At 37.4% G+C, this 7,458-nt stretch overlaps 1 protein-coding gene across 1 annotated transcript in view; it reads right to left on the bottom strand.

The window, feature by feature from the left end:
• pbx3a (pre-B-cell leukemia homeobox 3a) overlaps nt 1–5,003 on the bottom strand; it is a 105,557-nt gene extending 100,554 nt beyond the window's left edge. Inside the window, exons 1-2 of the mRNA XM_017698398.2 lie at nt 4,789–5,003; nt 3,225–3,434 (exon numbers count right to left, since the gene is read on the bottom strand). The gene's annotated coding sequence lies outside the window, so the exon portion shown is untranslated. The remainder of the gene's footprint in view (nt 1–3,224; nt 3,435–4,788) is intronic.
• Between the last annotated feature and the right edge of the window lie 2,455 nt (nt 5,004–7,458).

Raw genomic sequence — 7,458 nt, 5'->3', positions numbered from 1 at the left:
GCAAAAGGTCCTGGACCATATTGGGGTAGATGTTAACTGTTTCCCAGTGTAGGGGGAAAAAACAAAACAATAAATCTTTGCTGGCTCATTATGGGAACTGACGAAGACTAGAATTAAGGTTTTGACCAATGTTCTCACTGGTTTGCTCAGCAGAGTAGTTTATTATACTGAGCTGTGCTGATTGTGATCAGACTCTTACAGCTCATTAGTAACTGCCTTGACATTTTTCACTGTAAATGTAACTGTTTACACAGAACAAGTACAGCGTTTCTCTGGCGACTGGTTTATTGACAATGACTGACCTCACTTTGCGTGTCTGGGGTGGCCAAGTTTCACACTATGGAAAGTGTGATGTGATGAACTGACAAAACAACTGACAAGTCTCTGATCATGTATCATGTGCGAAGTGAGATTGAGGGGTGAATGCTTGCTTCTCACATGACAATATCACTTTTGTCTGTGTACAGCGCTTGTGTGACAAAAGAACCTTTTTTAAAATAAAATTTAAAAAAATAAATAAATAAATAAATCAGAATACCTGCTCATACCACCACTGACAATCTGCTCAGATTATAGTTTAGTCCAGTAAGTCTAAGGGAATGCAAAAACATAGCAAGTAACCACAATCTGGTTTAAAATCTTAATTTTTTTCCCCCCACAATGGCTTTCAGAACCAAATGGTTTGAATTAAACCATGCTTTTCTCTGGTTTATGAGCTGAACAGTTATTAAAACATTAAAGTAGCAAAAGTAAAAGGCACAAAAAATTGAAATTATATGCTCAAAAACATAACATTTACTCTTGTTGTTCTCTGTAATGGTACTTTCCACCTTTGTCCACTTTTAGAAATAATACTGAAAAGTATAGGAGGCTTTAGTTTTATAAAGATGATGAGATGTATCCAAAGACCACCAGGTGGTGCCATGAATGTGTAAAAGCAATTTCCATAAATCAATAGACACATTCATCCAAATATTAAGTCTAGCCAAATTTAAAATCATGTTGCCCACAGTGTAAGTCATGAGCAGGTGATTTAGTTTATATACTGCCTTTTCCACAGTAGTACTTTACAGTCTTTTGTACAATTCACAGATACAGTATTTTATTTCTTTATAGGCCAGTTAGAACTAATATTTCTGCAGATGTGGAATCAATACAGTCAGCTTAGTATAAAATTAATGTAGAACTAGTGAATTCTGTGAACTGTAAACAGTATGAGAGATAAGCGACCACAAATTACATTGCCAATGGCAAATATCGGGGTCCAAGCGTGATGCACCTTATGGCACCAGGATAGGGTTTAAAGCAGATACAACACAAATATTGGACAATTTACAATTGTCAGACTGCACCAGCATGATTTATATATTATATTCACTAAATTTTCATCCTGGAAGCAATGCTGCCAGACCCATAGGATCGATTTCTGAACTTGTCACCTCCTTCATTGCCCAGAAGTTTTCTTTAATAAAGCATACAATTTTTTGGCAAACATATTTTTGGTAAGTATGACACTTTAAGTGTAAGCAATGCTAAAGAGAGGTTTGTGTGTTGCTTTTTAATTGTTTGTATGACACTTAAGCCAATAAGGAGCCAATAAACAACAGCATTCAGGAGCTCATGAGCCAATGGTTGTGCCTGTCTGAGCCCAAAGCAGTGACTGCCCCTCCCACTAAGCAGTCACTTATTTTATATAAAAGTTACTATCAGAGCTGTTAAAATGATCACTAGAAAGAATAAAGTGTGAAATAAACTTGTTTAAAGATTGTAGAATTATGTGATTTAGTGCGATTATTTTCCTAAAATAACATTTAATTGCTGTATTATTGCAGCGTGTGAGATTTAAGTTTTTAAATGTATTATAGAATAGTTTCAGGATTTGTTTAAATCTGTGTGCATTCCACATTTGTAGTGGATTGCCATGTGCAGTTATTAGTATTGTTATTTTTATTACTATTATAGATGGTATTGATAATAGTTTGTTAGTTAAATGCAAATTCATTTTTTCCAGGTTAAACGCTTACACTCAAATGTACACTCTTTTACACATTCCTATCAAATGTTTGATCATATAGATGTGAAAGATGAAAGTTATGAATTACAAGTGTTTGTGAAATTTGTGTGCACTCATCAGATTTGATCAGATATTAACTTTTTTTAAACGTCCAGTTTATCACACTTTAGTTTTGTTTGATATTGGTACATAGTCTGTTACATAAGATAGAATTCCAACATTAAGGCAAGATTTGCTTCTGTAATATGAATTTGAAGAAGAAAAAACAAAATACAAACAAAAAAAAACAAAAAAAAAAAACACTTGTCTTGACATCAAATTTGAACCTAGCACTAAAGATAGGAAGTTTCTGTAATATGGCTCCATAAATGATTACAAAAATAATTGTTTTCCTGGATTTTCCACCATTGCTTTTCAGCACTTGTTGAAAATAGAGCATCCTGCAGGTATTCCAGCTTGTGCAATGTGAGCAATTGATTAATTGTGTTGGAAAACACATGTAAAGTATAGGCTTCTTACCAGGACTCATCAGGTTCTGAAAGGAGTGGAATGATCCATTATCTATTCAGTAACTGTAATTTTACAATTTATAAAATGTTAACTGCCTGTTAGTGAGTGATGTAGGGTGAGTTGCACCAACAAATCAAGCAGAGTTCAGCACTAATCAAGGGTTTGCTAATCTAGGTTTTATTTTAAATTAAGTTGCACCACTTCATTTTAAACATGGATTTAAAAATCTGCGATTAAAACCTTAATCTGTGATTACAGTCTGGATGTGATTAAACTAGATTTTCCCACCATGATGGATTCAGCAGCATAAACAGCAACAATGTTACTCTTGACTCTAGTCACTATTAATACTTAGTCTTACTTTTTGAGTAAATCCTAGAATAGGCCTTCATCAAAAACAGCTCTTAGGGCACATTTGCAAATATTACAGCAGATCTAACAAAAGATCTCTTCAAGTCATCCGGGTAAAGCCACTTTGTTATCTAGTTAAATTTACATGGGGTAACATTCTTTTTTTCTATTTTGTGCTACTTGCTTATTTTATTTCTGTCCAGATCAGGCATGTCAGTGTTTTTCTCCCTCCTCTCCTAAAAAATTACAAGACAATAATTCACTCACCTGAGTGGACACTAGTCACCAGCCAGATGGCCCTTTGCTCTGGGAAAAAAAAAGAAAGAGGCTTTTGACCACTGTTACTCACCATATATAGTCTCCTAGTGCACATATCCATAATGAACGCTTCCTGAAACCCAAAATGATGGATGCTATGGAGAGTCTCTTCCCCATTTTTTTGGTCTGGCTGGTCGAACTTTGTCTTCATCCTATTTTAGACAGCATTTGGAGGAAGACAAAAAGTAGAGGAGGCAGTGGATAGGGCAAGATGGAGGCAGATGATCCGCTGTGGCGACCCCTAAAGGGAGCAGCCGAAAGAAGAAGGAGAAGAATAAAGAAGAGCATCATTAACATTTTAATGATCATATGAGCACGTGAGATACAAACTTTGATTTATAGAAAATACAACACACTAGAAACTTGCTTTTAATGCTGTCTGAACACCAGAGTTTCATTACTGAGGAGATGTGTAAAAACGTTATTACAGATGTCCCCCTTCTAAAATAATCCAATCTGAATAGGGTTTAGCTTAATGAGATGATAATCCAAAAAGGTTAGAAAGTATAGCTTTACATAACAGTTCTAACACGCTGAAGTTTCTGCCCGAGTGTGACCCAGAAACTCATTATTTTACTAGTGCTTGCATGTTACAGACAATAAATGAGCAGGGAATCCACAGAAAAGGCTAGAGCTTGTGCTTGGCTGTGACGACCAGTTCTATAATAATGTAAGCCTGTCAGTGTGTTATTAAGGTCAGCTCTTTGAGTCTGGAGAACAATAAGGCACTCCCCAAATTGCTTGCCATAGAAATGACTAATTGGAGAAGAGCCACGCTCTAACTTTGACCTTTTTCAGCCAGCTTTCTGGATCCCTTTTAGAATTCAAATGAAAAAACTAATTCCACGGCAATTCAGATGAAGTTCAATTACTTCCTTTGCATTGCAGTTCACACTGATGAAACATTTACAGCATTTAGCAGACACTCTTATCCAGAGCAACTTATAAGAAGCGCCTTGTCTATCTAGAGAAAGTATCTTTGCTAGTTACCAGTACGTTAGAGAAAAAGACAGTCCTGAGCTCAGGTACTGCTACAATACAGTAAACTACAATACACAGTGCATTCAACAATAAAGTAAACTATAATATACAGTGCAATACAATAAAATATAATAAAGATTTCATGATTACTTAGATGGCATAATAGATATGTCATGGTTGCTCATCCACATGTATCAGAATATTTTTGAAAATATATTTTTTCCTCTCTGTTTTTGGCCTCCACATGGAAACAGCATTCGCTGAAGCATTCCATGGTGATTTTATTGTTGTGTGACTTGCACCTACATCACCTTATCCTACCTATAGTTTTAATGCTGGTAGCATTTTTTTGAAGAGGTGATTTAGGCCATCACAATATCCTACCTATAATTTTGCTGCTGGTAACACCTTCTGACATAGTGATTTAAGGTAACAAATAGCCTACTTAGAGTTTTATGTAGAGCACTACCTATAAATATGATATAGTAGGACATTTTGACAAGGTAGCACACTTGGTCAGAATACTGGATACATGTGGACTAGGCCTTACAGCTAGAAAGGCTACTGCAGTTTCTGAGAGTTGCCCGTTTTCACCCAGACACATAAGAACGTACCAAAGTGCTAGCAGTCAGCTGTAGTCTTGGCGCTGTGTTCAGAGCATTTTTCACAGGAGCTGGGAGGCGAGCAGCAGACGGTCTTTGCTGACATTCAGGACAGTGGTTCGTTGTTTGCGATTGGAGGGACTCTTCAAGACTGCTCTTTTACGCCAACGCTGGGAGCTGCCTTGCCCTGAAGGTTTTTTTTGTAAATTAAGGCAAAGATTTGTAGATTTTGTGTGTTTCTTTAGCTGAAAATCACAAAACCCCCCTCCTGCATTCTCCATTCCAGCTCCGCCCCCTCATCATCAACACCTGCTGCTTGTTGTGTCAGCTTGTCTCGGGTTTTCTTCTTGTGTCTCATTAGCTTTTCTGATTTTTTTTTTATTGATGCCTGATTGATTTGCCTGTATTTTGTCCAGATGTCTATCTGGTGCAGGCCCTAGATTTTGCCTTTACACAGGCTTAGGCACGACATGACCATTTGAGAAAAGCTCTCCCTACGCCTTCATTCATTTTGGGCTGTCTTCAGGCCAAAAATAAAGGCACACGTGAACCCTTTTAGATCACCTTATGACCCTGCCCCCTTTCAGAAAGACTGGACTGTCTGTCTTTTCATCCTCAGGCCTGTCACTCATTTTATAGCTTCAAATTGTTCTCATCTCAATTCCACAGTATTTTTACCCAAACAGATTCCAACTGCAAATGCCACACTCAAATTCAACACCTTTTATTTGTTTACTTGTAAGTAAAATTGGGAATTGACACACCTGGTCACATAACAGCTAAGCAGTCAGTTGTCCAGTTACTTTTGAACCACTGAAAATCAGTATGAAAATGGTTGTAATTCCTACACTGGTCACCCAATCTGGATGTAAATGGACTCAAATTAAGACACAGTCTGCACTCTGAGCTCAAATTCATTATATCATTTCAACACTAATATGCTGTGGTAGACAGCTGTCCAAACTGCCTATGAAATCTGTCCAGACCTAAAGATTTTAGCTTAACGTTGTTGTAGTCACCAAGCTTGGCCCAGGGATCTGCCTTCCTGCAAAGTACAGTTCCAACCACAGACCAAACCAAAAAACATGCTAACATATCCACCTGTCAGTCTAAGGCCGTGTTTATACCTTATATTAACATCCATCTTAAAGGATCTGATCATAAGTGGACAATGAGATATTAACACTCAACAATTCCAAGTCTCTGGAATGCATCTCCAGTGACCACGATTGACCTCACCTGGTCCCCACTGGATACAATGAGATGAAAGGGTCCAGTTTACATATACTGTGAATGAACTGGAGGCCCCTGCCTCTCGCAATACATCCAGTAAAACATTGAAATCAATCATTTTAATTCACAAAATTTTTGTTAATTAGTCCATTAAAAGATTTTATTGGGCTCATTTCAGGAACAAAAAACTGACAATACTGCTGAACAAAGAGCCATTTGTGAACTGAAAGAGCCGGCTCTTATCTCAATGGCCATCAGTAACAGGACATAAACAGAAGCGTACCATAAGACTTCTGCTCTTGAACTAGCCCTTTATGTCTGGATAAAGGGGCCAAAGTTATAGTTAACCCCTGTTCTGTCAAATATATGATAATTTAATAATAATCACATTAGAAATGAAGTTTATTAGTTCAATAAAAATTTTCTGGTCTTATTATATGCAGTTATTGTAATGTTAATGAAAAGAAATGATGTATTAATTTTATTAAAAATAAGAACTATTCATCAGAATCTTTGAGCACAGATGCCCTTGCTGAGCCAAATGAAGTGACTAAGCTGCTGATATCCCAGTGCTGCTCAACTCTGGGGGGGAAAGGGGATGAAGACTTCATCACTTAGAGACTTAAGATGCAGACTGCCAGACCAGTAATGGCGGTTAGTCTCCTTGATCATTGAGAATCTGTGGATATTTGCGTAAAACATCTTAAGTGAATTTTGGTTTTAAGTTTCCTCTTTTACCTCACATGAGCTGTTTAAACTTCTGTTGAAGTGAATGTTGAAAGGAAAACATTCATGATTGTATGATTGAGTTAGTCTCAAAGTTCGTTTCAGCAGTTTAGATTTTGACAATTGCAAAATTTAAATGTAACTTTGCAGATTTACAGGATCTTGAGGGTTTTCTTCATTCTCCTTGAAAGAAACATGCAAAGATGTGGTTAACCATGTGCGTATTTGGTCCACAGCATCAAATCACACACACACACACACACTTTTCTAAGCCGCTTCTCCCTCAGGGTCGTGGGTGGGTGGGGGGTTATGAGTTGCTGGAGCCTATCCCAGCTGTCATCAGGCGGAAGGCAGGATACACCCTGGACAGGTAGCATCAAATCATCTGCAGCAAATCTTTCGTAGTCTGGGCATCATCAAATGCTGGGTTTCTTCCCTGGTGATGCTCTTCTAGGTCTTTACTACGACTGTCTTCAGTTCCTGTTTGTTCTACCTTCAGTTTTGCCTTCATTAATCGAAATGCATGCTGGATTGCACTTCTTTGCTTTAAAAAAACAGTTTTGGGTCCAATATACACTGTACACTTCAGAATTCATACTGCTGTTTTTTTCCAGTCACATGATCAGTAAATATAAGGGAACAAGTTCCCTTGGCAGCCATACTTACTTACTTATCATACTTATCTCCACCATGTTTGACAGATGAGGTGGTATGCTTTGGCTC

Source organism: Pygocentrus nattereri, chromosome 23 (assembly GCF_015220715.1).
Source record: "Pygocentrus nattereri isolate fPygNat1 chromosome 23, fPygNat1.pri, whole genome shotgun sequence".
In the NCBI taxonomy this organism is placed as follows: Eukaryota; Metazoa; Chordata; class Actinopteri; order Characiformes; family Serrasalmidae; genus Pygocentrus; species Pygocentrus nattereri.
Note: the sequence above shows the minus strand (reverse complement) of the source record. Positions and strands in the feature narration are given on the sequence as shown.